The sequence below is a fragment of the Pinus tabuliformis genome, chromosome 6 (genome assembly GCF_031772625.1).
Source record: "Pinus tabuliformis cultivar Carrire ecotype Pingquan chromosome 6, CPIR1, whole genome shotgun sequence".
NCBI lineage: Eukaryota > Viridiplantae > Streptophyta > Pinopsida > Pinales > Pinaceae > Pinus > Pinus tabuliformis.
In genome coordinates, this window is record NC_142292.1 from 59405046 (window position 1) to 59425070 (window position 20025).

The 20025-nt window shown below is 39.4% G+C and overlaps 1 protein-coding gene and 1 pseudogene across 7 annotated transcripts in view; both read left to right on the top strand.

Annotated features, from left to right (window-relative positions):
* Positions 1-20025, top strand: part of LOC149257211 (uncharacterized) — a 571530-nt gene that overhangs the window by 399051 nt on the left and 152454 nt on the right. The gene's annotated exons all lie outside the window — the stretch shown is intronic.
* On the top strand, positions 17915-19750 carry LOC149257214 (putative glutamyl endopeptidase, chloroplastic pseudogene; annotated as a pseudogene).

The following is a 20025-nucleotide window of genomic DNA, read 5'->3' on the forward strand; positions in this document are numbered from 1 at the left end:
CAAGGATTGCGCAATTTTCACCGGGAGGCCGGGAGACTAACTGTCGGAACTGTGCAAAAGGCAGTCCAGACTGTCAGGAGGCTGGTTGACTGTTGGAATTGCGCAATGCGCAATCCAAGCTAACCTGCTGGGGGGCTGAGATTGCACAATGCGCAATTTCAGTCAGCAAGGCATGCAGGCCCATGGCCTGCATTGTGCAATTTTTTGGCCCAGCAAAGCACTGCCTCTCAAAATTGCGCAAAGAAAGCATGGAGGACAATGTCTGGCTAATTTTGCACATTTTTAGGTAGGAAGGCAGAGGCTTCCCTCTCAAAAATGCGTAATGTTGTCCGGGCAAGGCAAGGCCTAGGCCAAGGCTGCCCAGCCTCGCCGATGGGCAAATGAAAACATATGAAGATCTGAATGTATGGCGAAACCGAGTGTAAGCGAGAGTGAATGATCATGCATGCGAATAGTGAATGTAAGATTCAGAAAATGGGAAGACATGCATGTGTGTGAAACGGGTCAACAAATCGGCGACTATTAGTGCAAAAACAACGTCATTCATGCGACAACAGTGAGATGCAAACGAAAATTGAAACAGTGCTTGTACATGCTAACATGCATGCAAACGACAACAAGCATTCACAGAAATCAAATAGACAACACTCACACAAGCCAAAACACAAAAAGCGACATAAATGCTGCAAAAGACAAGCAAAGCGAACTTACCTGGAAATAGTTGAGTTGGATGTGCCAAAGAATCCTAGATGTGTTGTGGGATGTCAGAGCTCCAAAATCGGTGTGAAGAATGAGGGGGCTATAGCATCGAATAAATAAGTTTGAGGCTCATGACGCACATGCCACAAATCTAGGAAAAAGCGACGCTTGGAGGGAAGTTTCTAAAACGATCTTTGCATGTAACCTCTAGTTGCTAAAAATAGATCCCTAAAATCTAGGGATGATTTTTGCATGTTGCTTTTTTCTATTTCGAGAAAAGCAACCCATGCATGCAAATCAAGTTTGCTGGGTCCCGGGTGGAACCGGTCAACTTGAAGGCACATGCAACAGCCTGCAAGACTGGGAGAGGGATTTGCGTAGTTTCTGGGCTGAGCTGGGTTGGCTGTCCCTGAGGGATTGCACAATTTATGGGGTCAGCAGGTGACTGCTTCCAAGAATTGCGCAATTTTTGGGCTGACCTATAGTGTCGGGCCAAATTGCACAGTTTTCTCAAGGAAGTCTGTCTGATTGTTCTGCGCACTTTTGGAGCCTAGCAGGCTGCCCAATAGATTTGCGTAATTTATGTAGGGAAGGCTGGTTCCCCTCCAGAATTTCACAATTTTCTGGGGGAGTTGCTCATCCATCGAATAACTTAAGTCCAAAATGGCAGCTTGTGAAGGGAGTGAAACAAACTAACATGCATAGGCTGGCAAGCCACTGAAAAACAAATGAAGCCTATGTACTTGACAGTGCAAGACATGCTGCTAAGAATGGTTAGTAGGGAGGCTCCAAAACGAACCTAAGGCAAAATTTTGGAGGGTGGTTGTAGCCGCTACAATCCTTTACCAAGAATCCTAGCACGACCTGGCTTCAAAAACTCTGCCTTTTGACCCTCTGTGTCAGCCTCTGTGCTACTCTTCGTAGTCTTCTTGATGTCAAGCCTCCAACCAGTCTCTGATGAAGTCGTTCTAGCCTCCTAGAACCTCTGCTTGGCCTCTGGAACTGAGAACTATTTTCTCTCCAACAAATCGAACTTCCCTCTTTGAAGCTACTGCGCATTTCTTTGCGTTGCCTCACTGGGATAACTCCGTCCTCTTGTTGCCGCTTCTCTAGATCTGAAAAACTTCCTCCAGATCACTATCCCTGCCTCTCACTCACTTCTTCGATCTCTGGTTCTCTCCGACAATTGACTGCTGCTACTCTGGAAATCGATCTGCCAAGAAATCGAACTACTCAAGTGTATTCTCCATCACCACATCGGCCTCCTCTTATAATCCATTGTTGGAGCACCAATGACTAAGATTAAAACTTAATCGATGGCTAGGATCATCTCTGGATCGAGCCGCTTGAGTTTCTAGATTATTCTCGCCTTATCTCAATTAACACTGATTAATTAACCATATGCCCTAAGTTTATACTTAGGAAATATTTAAAAATCGATTAATAATGTAATTGAGACACTTCTAGGTGGAATTTCCAAAAACGATTTTTGGGTTTTGGAGATCTCATGTATTTTAGCAAGTCCACCAAATTTCATGGTTAGAATATTTGATGCTACAAAAACTAACACTCCCTCTTATCAAGGAATGTGTTCTATTGCTACACTCCCGTCTTTACGTCATCTCCTATCACGTTGGTGATGTCTAGTCATACTGCCCACCAACCACTGCGCAACTCTGATATACGATGCATCTGTGCTGCTACTAACACTGCATCTGCACTAAAACTCCCTCTCATCTGTTGCTTCCGCAACTGCAACATATACAACTGAAAAACATCCAAAATGCTGAATCATCTGTGTTCTGTATGATGCATCTGTCTCCCTAGTCTCTCACTGCTACTAGCATTTGCACTGTCTTTGAAGAATTTGCGTCACTGCGAACTCTACACTAAGCCACTTGCTCTACTATCAACATTGCACTGCTCTCCCCAACATTTGACTGTTACTAGTCTCTGCAACTATCACTCGGTCTCTGGCTGCATCAACTGCCATTGATCCATCCTGCTACTGAATACTGTGAGCCCCTGTAGCTAGGTAATGATCCATGAGGTGGACTCCTCAAGGACCCTACCCAATCTATATAGTTCTCTGGGACTACAACAGCAAATCTCCCCACGTCACTCCTGGAGGTATATTTGTAAACATCACGAAGTTCTCCTCCAATCTAGAGGACAACATGTCGATCTCTGCTGAGGTTGCCTGCTAGTCTTGCTTCTCCTCCTCGTCCTTCTATATGAGAGGACACTGGGTATTGTAGTGACCAAGCTCACCACATTTGAAGCACTTGACTTTTGACAAGCCCTTCTTCTTCTTCCTCTGCTCCCCCTGCCCCTCACTGAGACCCTTTGATGCGAGGGCCACATTCTCCTTCTCCACCATCTTTGATCCGTTGCTGCTGCTGCCACTGATGGAGCTCTTCAATAGAGCTTGTCTCAACTCCTCCTGCTATAAATCGGCCCACATCTTGTCCCACTCTAGTAGCCTATCTCTGTCGAATATGCTTTGGACAACGACCTGCCACTCCTTTGAGACTATTGAGTGCCAATTGCACTAGCTCCGTGGGTTGAGGTGCTACCCCAACAACTCACAACTGGTCTCGAACCTGCTAAATCCCGGTAAGGAAGAGATCTATGCCTCACCCCTTATGCATCCGGATGCATCTCAACTCCTCAAGAAACATCTTCCGTTGCTCGGAAATTCCTTAGTATAACATGGAGAGAACATCCCACATATGTTTCACAAAATATTTGCCAGCTATAGGTGAGACTATATGTGAAAAATTTTGAATCTAACAGACCAAAAATCCTACTGCAAAAAAGTGATTTACATCACCTACTTGTATTCTTCATTTAACAAGTTATTTTTAGAAATTTTCAGAAAATATTAATGTAAATACACTGCAGCCTACACCACTATATAGATTAAGTACTAAAAAATAAATGAGACAAACATGCAAAGGACACTTATTTTTGGACTAAACGTCCCCGGAAAAAGCCAATGCGGGAAAACCGGTGCAACAACTCTAAGGGTTTTCTATTATTAAGCAGAAGTTCTAAATACAAATATTGGTTGCCCTCCCGACAAACCAATGACTGAGAAATACAATGGCGGAGAACTCGTGTGAATTTTACCTCACTTCACTCGGCATAATCCGGCAGCAAAATTGGCTGGCCCTAGTTACAACTTCGCTGCCCCTTTGCAGTAACTGCCTGGGCCTGCGTGGAGCTCTCTGAGGCTTTGCGTCAACTCTGTGTCAACACTTCTTCCCACTGTGTCAGCTTTCCCAGCTGTTACGACAGTTTTCGGCAACTCCTCGACTTTCTGCGTGGTAGGCAACTCTTCCTTTGCACTGGCCCTCTTGAGTCTGCGTCAAGGCTGCATGGGCCCAGAGTGGCCCAACATTAGCTCTCCTGGCTACTGAGCTGCCTCCACAAGCTTCTCTCTGTGTCCCTATCTGTATTCCCGAACTATCATTGCCCGTCACCTGCAAGATCTCCCCAATTGATTTCCCTCCTGAGAACTTCTCACCTCAGAAAGTCGATTTCCTCAATCTCTCTGTGTATCTTCTTCAACTGACCCCAAGCCTCCATTTATACTTTTCTTATTGAGAAATCAACAACCAAGATTAAGTCTCTAATCAACAACTAAGATTAAATTAGACTTGATCCTCGTCTCTCAGAAGTTTCTCACCTGTATTTTCATTAATACCCATTAATATTTTAATTTTCCTAAGTTTAGATTAGGAACCTCATCAAAAATATTAATTATTTTAATAAAATACAATCTGGGTGGAAATTCACCAAACGATTTCTGGGTCTACCCCAAAATCAACACATCTGATGCTACCCAAAAATCAACACTATATGGTCCCAGACTCCATCCATGATAAACTACTTTGCCTGCGACATCTCCTTCCTATATTCCTTGAGCTGGTTTGTATCCTGAGGAATTGCCACTACATTTATCGATGTAGGTTTTCAGGCCATATTCATCTAGAAGGAAGGACATCCTTGCCTTCTAGATGAAATAGTTGGAAGCTCCGTCCAACCTATCATGATCATGAAGCGTAGCAGTGGCCATCTCAACGAACTGTCGAAACTTCCTCTTTCCTTCTGCTTGGTTGTTGCTCAGCTACTCACACTCCCTTCTGGAGTGAGAAGATCCGCTCAAAACCACTGCCAATCTGCAAGGAAAATCAAACTTCTTGAGACTAGAAGTTCCTTGAGTGAAATTTTCCCTTTGTGTGTGCTCTTCTCTCTTCCACCCCGATGTTGGTCATGCACTAGCGAACTATTGCAAAACCCTCTGTGTCCAGTTAGAGATCTGCCCAACGAAAAATGAGTTGCTCCCAGTGCCTTTGGAATCACTCGATCTGGAAGGATCAAATTTTTTTGCCCCTCAAAAAAATCGAACTTCCTCAAGCAACTCAACCTCCTGGAAAAATACTTTTCTACCTTTGGGAATTTCGGTTCGTTGCTCTTACTGAACAATGAAATTCCTTGTTTTGCTTCTGAGCTCTCCCACTGATCAATTGCGCTCTGATAACATCTGAAAATTCCAAAATTGAATCCTATTGCAGCAACTGGTATTATTTCTCCTAATTGTTAATTAATTTGACAATTTATTTGCTATGAAAAATATCGAAATAAACACACTCCAACCTTCACAAATAGAATATTGCAGAAAAAATAATGCGCTGGAAACTGAGAAATGCTAGCGCGCACATAAAATATGAGAATTATTTTTGGACAAATGTCCCTGGAAAAATCCAACTTGGGAAAACCGATGCAACAGTGAGGGTTTTTATTATTATGTTGTAGTGAAAATCTGAGTACAACCTGGATGCCTAAAACTGGCAATCCACAACAAGAAATTTTGGGCAAAATTATTGAAGGGAATTTACCCTTCCTCCACCAGCAATGTCGACACAATCTGCCTTCAGGAACTCGGCCTTTTGACCCTCTATGGCAGTCTCTGTGCTACTCTACTCAGTCTGCTTGACGCCAGGCCTCCAATCAGTCTCTGATGAAGTCGTTCTGCCTACAACTGTTTAGGAAATCGTCTCTCGGGGCGAACCTTTGCCCGGTGTCTGGAACTGAGAACGATTTTCTCTCCAGCAAATCGAATTGCCCTCTCTGAAGCTACTGCACAGTGCTCTACGTTGCCTCACTGGAATAACTCGGCCCTCTTGCTGCTGCCTCTACGAATCTGGAAAACTTCCTCCGGATCACTGTTTCTACCCCTCACTCATTGCTTCGATCTTTGGCTCTCTCCGGCAACTCACTGTTGCTACTCTGGAAATCGATCTGCCAAGAAATCGAACTGCTCAAGTGTATTCTCCATCATCATATCGACCTCCTCTTATAATCCATTGTTGAAGCACCAACAACCAAGATTAAAATATAATCGATAGGTAAGATTATCTTTGGATCGATCCGTGTGATTTTTTCGACTATTCTCACCTTATCTCAATTAATAATGATTAATTAACCATATTCCCTAAGTTTAAACTTAGGAAATATTTAAAAATTGGCTAATAATCTAATTGAGACACTTCTAGGCAAAATTTCAAGAAACGATTTCTGGGTTTTGGAGATCTCATGTATTCTAATCTCTATACCAAATTTCGTGGCTAGAACACATTTGATGCTACAAAAACTAACCTTTTCTCGACGTTCTTATCTCAAAGAAGGATGACGGTTCTTTTTCTCATCAAGTTTTTCGGAAGAAAATTCACATGGAGCAATATATCCATGCTAGTTCCCATCATTTTCCTACTCAAAAGCTAGGCGTTCTCAACACCTTAGCCACTCGGGCATTGCAAGTTTCTGACAAAAATCACATTGAAGATGAGAAAACCGACCTCCTTAAAATTTTTAATAAGAATGGTTATAGTAGGTCTCAAGGCCTTAGAACTTTTCTAAATGCTGAAAAAGGTCCTAAGAGTAAGATTGACCCCAAGGATTTGTCTTCTGGTGTTCATCTTCCTTTTATTCAAGGGACCACGGATAAAATCATTAGGATCTTGAGGAAACATAAGATTCATTCTTCTTTTAGACCCCTTAACACTATCCGGAGTTCTCTTCGTTCTGTTAAGGACCCGATTAACCCCAAGGATGGGAAGGGTGTTTACATCATTCCCTGTTCTTGTGGAACTCCTTATATTGGTGAGATCGGTCGATCCATAAACCAAAGGATTTGTGAACATGTTGCTGACATCAAGCATGGAAGGTCTCGCTCCTCCGCTTTGACAGAGCATGCAGAAAAAACCAATCATCACATCTGCATTGAAGAGGCTAGGGTCATTGTGAGGATTGACCATTTTCATCATTGTAAATTTAGGGAGGCCTTAGAAATTGAAAAGAGACTTGTTAATTTAAATAGAGATGATGGTTGGAGTATCAACAGATGCTAGATTCCTGCACTTCCTTCCTAAAAAAAATATTTATTTATTTATTTCTAATTATTTTAAAATTCGTTATTCCCCTAAACAATATTATTGCTTTTTAATATTATTTATATTTTTATAATATTATTATTTGTTAATCCACCTATTAATTAATTTATGACTCTAAATTATTTTTATAGTTGGGGATATGATTAGGATTAAACCTTAATATTAATATATTTTTAGAATATTATATATAATAATATTCATTAATAAGGTTATAAGGGGTTATAAAAAGTTCAATAAAAATTTATTATCTTATTAAATCAACTTATTATAACTTCTTGTTTTATAATATTATTTTATCAAAATAATTTTTAAATTCTTTAACTATTTTCCCTTACCTTTTTGGTCAAAACCTGTACTAATTTTATTCCCCTAAACAATATATATATATATATATTATATATATATTTTTATAATATTATTATTTGTTAATATCCTGTTATCTAGGGATATGAATATGATTAATATTTTTTACAATATTATATATAATAATATTCATTAATAGGGTTATAAAGGGTTATAAAGGGTTATAAAAAGTTTTAATTAATTATTTTATTAAATCAACATATTATAACTTTTTATAATATTATTTTATCAATATTATTTTTAAATTCTTTAATTAGATTCCCTTACCCTTTTTGGTCAAAACCTTTGCTAATTTCTGCCCTTAATCAAACTAGTTGTTACTCGCTAACGACTAGTTAGCCGCTCTCTACATCTATTTATTACATTTCTTGGATCTGGTTCGAAACGCGTCGACAAGAATATCTCTTATGCGATTTTTTACCAAAAGATGTTATTATAATTAAAAGCATAATACTTTGGATTATCCAAAAGTTGGACATGTTTGATCAACAAGGTTCCTTTTTCCAAAAGTTGGTGGTGTACCTCATCTTTTAACAATGAATTGGAAGAAAACAAAGATCTAATCTATTGATAATAAACAAACTCATGCATGAGTTTCCATAACCCATAAAAACATGAATAACACCGGAACCTGCTAGTAATGGCAAAGTCCAAAAAGCATTGTGAACAAGAAAATAGCCATCCCTAAAACAACAATGCACCAATGCACCTTGCCCTGAATCAACACAAAATCTTGATCCTCAAACGAGCTTCGACAACACTTGGCAAACTAACAATCCTAGAATATATACTTGATGGTGTTATGAATATATTCATAACAAGTAAATAAATAAAATAAATGTAAATATTAAATAATCAAATATTGATTATGTTAAATAGTCATTAAGTTAAGTGAAAAGGCATGTCTAAAAGACATGCCTAGTCACGAAAGGGCACCTTCTTAGGTATATATATGTGGGTTCTCATTGTAACATTCATCACTTGTACATTTTTATATATTAATAAATTATTATTTAAAAGTACCTTTGTGTATTTTTACGTTTAAGTCAACAAGCTATCAGTTTTGATGCTTTAGCCATGGCGCACAATATAATCATGCGAGTCTTTGAACGTAATTCGCCGCAAAATATGCCATTACGTTCACGTCCTGAATTCATGGAGCAGTTTAGTAAAATTCAAGAAGCATTTCAGCATTTAGAAAAATCATATGCAAAAATTAAAGCATGTCGAAAGGAAATTGATAATAAGGAAGATAATAGGGACAGTGAAGAAAGGAAACAAGGTGAGGCTGGAAAAGAAGATGTTGATCATAATGATGAATATGAAAAGGATATCAATGAAGATGGTGAAGAAGACATTGATGATGTGGATGAGGACTATCTTGAGAAACAAGAAGATGAACAATATCATAACAATGAAGAAGATGTTGCAGAAAATGATCAAGAGGATGATTTCGATGAAGCTGATATAGATCAAGATAAGGATCCAAATGAAGTTGATCTTGATGTGGATGAGAATGATATAGATCAAGATGATGATCCAAATGAAGATCACGTGAATGTGGACGGGAGGCATGTGACCTCTTTTCCTTATCGAACAGGATTTGTGCTTGAAGATGCCACTGGCTTCTCTATAAATGGTGACATTGATGTGCATATAGTTGTTGCTGCTTCCTTGCCTGTCTCACATCCAAGCTTTTCACCTCAAAGACTTCTAGATGCAATGAAAAACTATCTCCAAAATCTTTCCAATACAATGCAGACTAGAGAACACTGTCGAGAGTTAGAAAACTTTGAGAAGCTTCAAATTTCTGCTATTGTGACGCCTCCACATGTTGGGGTAAGCAGCAATTCCAACCATGGCCCATCTTATGAAGGTGTCCTAGTATATATATACCCTCAAAGTGAAAGGAAATCTGAAATTGGACAAAAAAGGTTACCATCAATAAGACTTTCTTTGAATGAAGTATGGAACCAAGATACTAGAGGCCGACAAGGTTCTTTCCCACCCAAAATTTTTATTGGTTCTATGTTGAATAGCAGCTTTGCTGCCCCCAAACAAGTTAGTAAGGTCATTAGAGTTGGAGCCACAAGAACAGACATGACTAAAGACGTGGCTCTTTGGGACATTATTGATCGAGTTGCAACTTTTCCATCATCACCTGAACCAATGATGTTTTCTTATTCTCGAACATCTGTTCCTGATGGCACATGGCAACCTCAGGGAATTCTAGTTGCACATCTTCAGGAGCATCCGTTAGTGGTCTATGATATTGCAGGTTCACATGATCACAACTTTTTTGTAACAACCTCAAATGATTGTACAATTGAAATATGGGATAGTCATAGACTAGAGAAATACATATCTTTCTATTCAAGATTAACCTATTCTCTAGATGATGGTCGAGCCTTGCATGTCACGATGTTTTCTGGGGGATTCCAAGTTGTTGTGGCATCAAGCAACGACACTGTCAATTTATTTTCTATTGATTATGTACCAAGGGGAGGGGGCAGTGTTGAGAGATACTTTGGAATTTCAGACATTAAGAAGAAAGAGACCCAGAAAGGAGCAATGCTAAGTTTGCAAAGCTATGCTATAGAGGGCTCCCAATGATATATTACAACAACATTGGTAAAATTGAGACAAAGCAGAGAGAAAGGGAAGAGTTTGTCATCCGTGCAACCCATTATTATAATAAGGCTTCCAGAATTGATAAACATGAACCTTCTACTTGGGTTGGAAAAGGCCAGCGACTTCTAGCAAAAGGTTATCTTGAACAAGCATATGGTGCATTCAAAACTGTACTAGATGGACAGGCTGATAATATTCTTGCTCTTCTTGGACGGGCATGTGTACAATTCAACCGCGGACGATATACCGAGTCATTGGAGTTTTATAAGAAAGCTTTGCAAGTTTATCTCGGGTGCCCCGCAGCGGTGAGACTTGGTTTAGGTCTGTGTCGGTACAAACTGGGTCAGTTCAGGAAAGCCAGACAAGCTTTTGAGCGTGTTTTACAGCTAGACCCTGAAAATGTGGAAGCTTTGGTGGCACTTGGAATAATGGATTTGCAAATGAATGAATTAGAAGGCATTCACGAAGGAATGGAAAAAATGTGGAGGGCCTTTGAGTTATATCCATACTGTGCAATGGCATTAGATCAATTAGCCAACAATTTTTTCTTCACGGGGCAACATTTTCTTGTAGAACAATTAACCGAGACTGCTCTTGCTTCAACGGATCATGCTTTGATGAAATCTCATTCTTATTATAATCTTGCATGGTCTTATCATAATAGGTTGATTATGAGACTGCATTTGCCCATTTTTCTGTGTCACAGGGGCTCTAGAGCTCCGTCCTCGAATATCTGCGGGTCTTCTACCACGGTATATGCCGGCTCCCTTGATTCTCACCATGGCCCTGACCATGCCTCTACGATGACAGTGCCCGCTACCATGACCACTATCCACACCATTCAAACAGCCCCCCGACTGATGCATCTTTCCAACCTTGACCATCGGGCCATCCATTGCCAAACAAAACAAAATTAAACACCACTGTTTCGACCAGCTTGTCTACACTGTCAATTCTGCTATCTTCTCGTTGAATAGCACGCCATCGTCTTTAGAGCCACGGATCAAAAGGTGTGACCTCTCCATCCGTCACGTTCAACATAACATTAATATTAATGAATTCATAACATAATATATATATATATATATATATAGATATAGATATATATATATATATATATATATATATATATATAGATATATATATATATATATATATATATTATTAAAAAAACATTTTTATAAAAAAAAAGGAACAACAACCTTATTATTTAAAAATAAAATAAAAAATTAGAGTAATTAAAAAAAATAAAAAATAAAAATTGATAACCCTGGATTCAAGATAGTGTTACCAAGCGAATTATATAGGCAGAGGTGCCAATGGCATCGAGTTACATATGCCGAGATGACAAATGCAAACTGAAGGAAACTGTCGACAATAAGCTTTGATGACAAATCTTTTGAAGGAAGGGGCTATGTTATGAATATAATTCATAACGAGTAAATAAATAAAATAAATGTAAATATCAAATAATCAGATATTGATTATGTTAAACAGTCATTAAGTTAAGTGAAAAGGCATGTCTAAAAGACATGCCCAGTCACGAAAGGGCAGCTACTTAGGTAGATATACGCGGGTCCTCATTGTAACATTCATCACTTGTACATTTTTATATATTAATAAATTATTATTTAAAAATACCTTTTGTGTATTTTTACGTTTAAGTCAACAAGCTATCAGTTTTGATGCTTCAGATGGTCTCTGGACATTGACAAAGTAGATAAAGGCTGTTTAAAAGACCACTCTTGGCAAAACCTGGCCTTAGATGGAATCCATTGATAAATAACTAGCGAAGTAAAAGTTTTAGCTTGTAGGAAAGTTGCACAATCCAGAGTCCAGACATTATGTTGAAACCAAACCCAATGATCCTCTAGATCCTTAGATGCTTGTTGCGACTCAGATTCTCACCTAAGAGAAGAAGTCCTAACCCCAATGAGATAGCCAAGAGGCGACTCTCAAGCAAGCTAGCAATGTCTCCTCAGTGACCTTTCCTCCCACTTTAAGGCTAAGGAAGAAAGGTTCCTAACCTAAGGAGGGTGTTCCTAAGGGTCAAACTAAGCCAACATTGTTGAGTATGGAAGGGGATCTTTATGACTTGGTTTGACTAAGGAAACTTGATACTACCCACTCTCAAGGTAAAGGGCATGCTTCTGTAGCTGTGAATAGTAGATCGAATTTCAAAATGCAAACAAGCTCAAAAGTTTTTTAACTCAGACAAACAATTCTTATTCAAAGTATATGCTTGGAAAAGAAAAAAAATTAAATCTTGATCAAATCCTCATACACCATGAATTTAATGTGAAACATAAGATAAGCATTATTACCCACCATAAAGTGGGAATCCATAGCTAAAAATTTTCTCCTCCTTAGACAGCTAGCCAACCAACAACCATGTATGATTAGTACATAACATGATGTCAAGATCCTCCACTTCTTGCTCCAATCATATTTCTCTCTCCCATCTGACATTCCTTCTTGAAGGAAAGTGGGTCATCCATTGGCAAGTACTTTAACCATTTTGTAATCATGTGTTTTCACTTAATGTTTTGGGCATACTAATATGGATCAAGGGGCAAACTAGATGATTGACTGATCTTGACTATGTTCTTGTTCCCTCACTTCACTTGGGAGGCTAGTCTTTGACTCTAGTCCATTGGGATCGCCTCTGAGGCCTTAGGGTTTTAGGAAGGGCACTATTGGGGAGGCTTTGATTGAAGTAGTGTGTCGACGGTGTTCCATACTTACCACTTTCTATCTTTCCCACTATGTTCATGCTAAGGTTAATGAATTTATGCTAGGGTTTGTAAATGTTCCATGACTAAATGCATATTGTTTATTGGAAACCTTGGTGATATTTTGCATATTAAAATTACTCTTCCTTGAAACCTATATCAAAACTCCTAGGGTGCATCTTCTATATTTTATTGTTCCCCTCACAAAAAAGATAGCAAGGGTTTTATTGTGAAAATTCCTAAACCAGAATCCCTACTACAACAATTGATGATATTTCTCCTGCCTGTTAAATTTACATGAACAAGTTATTTGCAGTTTCCTACGACAAATATTGAAATACATACACTGCACCCTTCACTTAATTAATTTATATACGGAAGCAAGAGACTAAGTAAGAAAGAGAATGCAACACTATAACACCATTATTTTTGGACAAATGTCCCCGGAAAAACCCAATGCCGGAAAACCAGTGCAACAGATATGAGGGTTTATTATTATTAAGCAATAGCAAATTCTGAATACATCTCTGAATACCTCAAGGGTTATTAACTTACAAAGAGAGAAATATTGGCAAAAAGTTTGTGAGATTACCTCACACAATCATTGAGAAAAATCCCAGTTGATCCTGTCATTGGATAAGGTGCCTCTCGCAGGCCCTGTGCTGCCTCTACGCAGTCCTCATGCAGTCCCTATGTCATCCCCTCTAGGCACTGCATCACCCAGCCAACTGATCAATTTGTTGCCCAGAGTCACTACTTAGCGTCTCGGTCTCACATCCCGACTCCTGGCTTCTAAAACTGACTCTGCTGCAAAATTTCAGACTCTCTCTCACCCTCTGTGCTGCCTCTGTGTGGCCCTGCATGGCCCTGCGTCAGCCTCTGCGTGAGAGCTGCTGGATCACTCTCTGCCTCTCTTTGTTGATGATTCTCCAGCTGAGAAAATCTCTCTCTTCGGATGCTATCTCTGCCCCTCAACTGCAAGAAATCTACTCGATCAAAATTTCCTCCTAAGAACTTCTCACTTCATAAATTTGATCTCTTGATCTCTCGGTGATCCGGGTGCATCTTTAGGAACACATACAAGACAAGGAGGACTTAGGGATGCTCAAAAATCAAAGTCATTGGAATGACTTCGACCCATGACCAGAGCGTAGTCTCGTCTTCCTGGTTATGGCGGTGCGAACAATTTGTCAAACCGAGCTCGTATGCAAAAGATAGAGCTCTTCAAAGTTTGACATGACAGGGAAAAAGTGGGGCCCACAATGTGCCACATGGCATCCCAATCAGCACGTGGGACCCGCATGGCAACGCATCAGCCATTGACACATGGCAGCCCGTCATTGGTCTCCTAACGCTGCACAAGAAACAAAAAATCATTTTTTTGGTTAAAACCATATAACAAAATTGTTTTAATATAGTTATTAAAATAACTATATAAACAATTAAAACAAAAAAATCATAAATCCAAAAACTATATATATATTATATATATAACCAAAAAAAATGGGTTAATATATATTAATGAAGTCAAAAGGTTAATCTATATATATGTATATATATTTGGTTATGTTAAATATTTCATATAAAAACAAACCATAGTGGGTTTGTTATATTCAACGAATGGTTAAAAAAGGGAGATATATTTTAAATGGGCTAAGGTTATAACGACATACACATATAAAGACCATATCTATATATTTGCAACCTCCCACTAAACATATGTATCAAATCACATATATGCCAATCGTAATCCCAACACCATAACCACCGCACCATTAAATCTAACCTTAACCACAACCGTCGGCACTATATGTGTAATGGTGACTGCAACACATATATAAACTTTAACCGCCAAAACAATGTGCCAAGTTTGGGGGTCGGCGGGATTTGAACCCCGACCTCCCCGCCTCTAACCATCCGCCCAAACCATTACACCATCGGTGGCAGCTTTGTAAAGTCCGCCACCCAACCATCATATAAGCCTGAATTCTCATTGGCTCGGGAGGTGAACAGAGGTGGATTTGAGCAGAACGAGGAGGTCACATGGGAACGGAACGGAGGCGCTGAACGAAGAATGGAGAACAGAACCCCGTTATGCAGGAGGAGGACTACACGAATTTTGAGACAGGAGCTGGCACGCAAATCAAGGCAGTTTAATAATTTTTTAATGCAGGAATCATGAATTTTGCAGGAGGGCAAAATTTTCAACTTCTCAGAAATTGACAAATTTTATATGGATTTTACACCTCTCGTCGCCACGAACACGATGGCGCTATCTGTTTTTCAATATGAGTTCTACATCTTCTAGTCATTTCCAGAATGCACATGAAACCATGATTTCAGCGAAAACAAGGAGCAAAACCATGAGCCATGAAATTTTCCCACGGAGGTAAAATTTCACTTTGTCAGAATATGGTCAAGTATATACTTGTTTATCATGGTTTTACACAGGGATTCTAATGGTGAAATTAGATTTGACATCTAAGCAGTGGATTTTCAGCTCATCCCTGAAACAGAATCTTTGAGGAATCCCGAGGGAATCTAAAAGATTCCTTGAGCTCCGAATTTTCAACTTCTCAGAATTCGGATTTTGGATAGTCGATTCAGCACTACTCGACGCCACAAATCTGATGGTGTATTCAGATTTGTCTTTCTCTCATTCCTTCTTTCAGTCACTTTTCTAAGTGCCATTGTAGATGTTCATCTTCATGTGCAAACATTCTTCTTCCTGCGATCGATGATGTGAGATCAATGTTTTAGTAAGCTTCAGCACTTTGACAGCCTTTGCTTCAGATGGCCCTTGGTTGTGAGGTATATGATTCGTCATGTTCATGTACTTCTTCTTTTTGCATTATGTTGTACAGATCGATGATTGATGTTGATGTAGGATCTTGTTTATTACATGTCATGATTCCTTGCTTGATTTGATGCAGAATCTTTCTTTGTAATGTACTTGCTGTCATAACTCTTTATGTTATGCTTTGAGATCCCTTGTTGTATTTTGTTGGGATACTCTTGTTGTCGTCATGCATGTGTTTTTCTTTGACATCCCTTTTGTGCCATGTTGGCGGGATGCACACCATGCTTGTTTTTGTGTCATACTGATAGGAGTCTTTTGATTGAGAGTTCTAGCTGTGGAACATCTCTTCGAGCCACTCCTGCGTGAGGGCATTCTTCTTTATATGATCAAGACATCATCTCAGTGTACATCATCTTTATTGACAAGTACAACACATAATGCAATGGCCTACACCATCTTGACACTGGGGCCCGGAGACGTAGTCCCTCTTGGACGAACTCCGTTGTCAACGACTTTTGTTCTCATGTGCTAATGATTGTTATGTTCTTCTTCTTTTCCACTTGCAGATGTATTCATTGATGTTATTTTAAAAATCAATTTTAACACATCACGAAAGTAAAAGGTCAAGGAAAGGTCCTTCTTCACACCTGGACCTGGATCACTCGGTGTATTTTCCAAATGACCCTCCAGCTCTCTTAAATAATCTTCTCGTTGACATTTAACGACCCAGATTAAAACCTATCAATGGCTAAGATCATTTTAGCTTGATCCTTGTCTTCTTGTAGAAGTTACACCCACAATTAGATTAATACCCATTAATATTTTTAATTTCCTAAGTTTAGACTTAGGGTCCCATTAAAAAATATTAACTATTTTAATAAAATTGTTTCTGGGTGGAATTTCCCAAAACACTTACTGGGTTCTTTGGAATACATGTGCCCAAGCTCCTCCGCAAAATTTGAGGCTTAGAGCACATCCGATGCTACCCCAAATCAACACTCCCTCTTAGCGAGGAATGTGCTCTAGCAATATACGTTGCTGCATACTGCTCTGACTCTGAAGCATCTTCCTTTGCGTCGTTGATGTCTGACATGCTGTCCACCAACTACTGTGTTGATGTTGTAACTATACTGTTGCTGACATTGCCATTGTCAACACTACATCCGTACTACAACTCCCTCTCAAGTGTTGCACCTATGTTGCTGCTAGCACTGCCACTGCCACTGCCAACTGTCACTGCACTACATATTGTTGCTGCTACTCAATCAACAACGGAAAAACATCCAAAATTATTGAACTAACTATGTTCAGTATGATACCACATGAATGTTGGAGCTTGATTGTCATTAGTCTCTGCACTGACCCTCTGAATCTACTGCATTGTTGATGACCTCTGCTCTGTGCCATCTACATTGCTGCCAACTCTTCTATGCGTTGCTTAGACTTTGGTGCTCCTAGCCACTGCAACTGTCTCTCTGACACTACTCAGCACCATCTGACACTAATCCATCCTGCTACTTCTGATTTGGGTTCCCATAGCAAGGAGTTGATCCAAGAGGCAGACTCCTCAAGGATCCTGCCTATCTATAGCTCTTTCAAACTACAACTCCAAATCAGCCCACCTCCCTCCTAGAGGTATCTTGGCTGTCATGGTGAACTCCTCCTCTTCCATCTTTGCAGGCGCAACCATTGGATTGTGCTTCTCATCCTTGTCCTTCTTCCTGAGAGGACACTAAGTAGTGTAATGACCCATCTCACCACACTTGAAACACTTGATCTTCGAGACGTCCTTCGTATGTCTCTGTTACGAACATAAATTGGATAAAATAAAATAAAACATAAATAAATGTAAATGCTAAATAATCAAGTAATGATTATTTTAAGTCGTCATTAGTTAAGTGAAAGGGCATGTCTAAAAGACATGCCCAGTCATGAAAGGACACCTACTTAGGTATATATGTGGGTCCTCATTGGAACATTCAATCTTCACTTGTATAATTTAGACATGCCCAGTCACGAAAAGACACTTGCTTAGGTATATATGCAGGTCCTCATTGTAACATTTAATCTTCACTTGTACATTTTTATATATAATAAGTTATTATTACAAATACGCCTCGTGTAATTATACATTCAAGCCAACAAGCTGCAGGTTTTGTTTCTTCAGTGGTATCAGAGCCATGACGCACAATATAATCATGTGAGTCTTTGAACGTTGTTCGCTGCACAATATGCCATTACGTTTATGTCTTGAATGCGTTGAGCACTTTAGTAAAATTCAAGAAGCATTTAAATGTTTAGAAAAATCATGTGCACAAGCTACAATATGTTTTAAGAAAAGTTATGCAGAAATCGATAATAAGGAAGATGATAGCGATAGTGAAGAAATGAGACAAGAGGAAGCAAAAGAAGAAAACCATGATCTAGATAATGATGATGAAAAGGAAGTGAAAATGGTTGATTCTGATAATGGAGAAAAAGGTGTGGATGCAGAGAGTACCAATGGAAGAAATGAATCCATAGATGATGAAGGGGATTCAATGGATTCTTTTAGAGGGCATTCCACAAACAGGCTTGTTCCTGTTTCAAGCATGGAAGATACACAGGACTCTGATAAGTCAGCAACCCCTCCTTTGGAAGATGATGAAACTTCAGTTTACAATGGCTATCGTCTCCCTCCAATAGATATTAGAAATATTGTTGATGCACCACCAACTCCTGCTCTGTCTTTTTCTCCTAATAGAGATAAGATTTTATTTCTCAAACGTAGGGCTTTACCTCCACTCTCAGAGTTTGCAAGACCAAAAGAAAAGCTTGTTGGAATCTGTATTGATGGAAACTGTAATACAAGAAGCTGTATGTCATTTTACACTGGAATAGGGATCCATAAACTGATGGAAGATGACACTCTAGGACCAGAGATTGAAGTCTTTGGTTTCCCAGATGGTGCAAAGATCAATTTTATAAGTTGGTCACAAGATGGTCGGCATCTATCTTTTACTATTCGGTTTGATCAGGGGGATAATACAAGCAGTAAGTTGAGTCTTTGGGTTGCGGATGTAGAAACAGGGTAGGCAAGGCCATTATTCACCACATCTGAAATCTATGTAAATGCAATTTTTGACAACTTTGTGTGGATTGATGAGTCGACACTAGTTGTGTGTACCATACCTTTATCTCGTGGAGAACCTCCAAAAAAGCCACTGATTCCATCGGGTCCAAAGATTCAATCCAATGAGGACAAAAATGTAGTGCAAGTGAGAACCTATCAAGATCTTTTGAAAGACGAATATGATGCAGACCTCTTTGATTACTATGCGACGACACAATTACTTTGGGTCAAATTAGATGGAACAACAAAAGCTATAGGACCACCAACCATCTATACATCCATAAATCCTTCTCCTGATAATAAATATCTCCTTGTCACCTCAATTCACAGGCCTTACTCATTTATTGCCCCTTGTGGAAGGTTTCCCAAGAAAGTTGAAGTATGGACCTCTGATGGAAAATTTGTCCGGGAGATATGTGATCTTCCTCTCGCGGAGAACATTCCAATAGCTTTTAACAATGTTCGAAAAGGCATGAGGTCTATCAATTGGCGATCTGATAAGCCTTCATCGCTCTACTGGGCAGAGACACAAGATGGCGGTGATGCAAAGGTGGATGTTTCTCCTCGTGATATTATCTACACACAATCTGCTGAACCAAAGCTTGGTGAGGAACTTGAGGTTCTTGATAAGCTAGATCTCCGTTTTGGAGGGATATCATGGGGTGATGATTCATTGGCTATGGTGTATGAGTCATGGTATAAAACAAGGCGCACACGGACATGGGTAATATCTCCAGCAGATAGAGGAGAAGGGGCTCATATATTATTTGGTAGGTCATCAGAGGATGTGTATTCTGATCGCAAATCCTCTGGCGAAATGGAGAAGCTACTGGAGAGGATAAATTTGTTTTGGTTGGAAAGGGTGGAAGTACCAACCCAGAAGAAGATTCTGAACACAATTCTTTCTATTCATTGCCAAGGTCATCTTTATGACAAAATTTATGTCCGTCGTTGATTCCATTTTGTCCCCTTCAGCGATCGCTTCCCCCCTGCCCGGTCCTGTGCTTGTCACCCACTCTCTACTTCCCGTCCAAGCCACCAAACATGCCCGTCAGTTTATTTGTTTCCATAGCCCAACAACCCATTCCACTTCAAACAGTGAACAGTCAAACATCATGTATGTTCTGCCGGCGGATCAATTCGTATCATTAAAATTCGACTCAATCAAACCCAAATCATTTTTGGGTAACAATAAATTTAATGAATAGTCAAACATGACTTAATTAATAA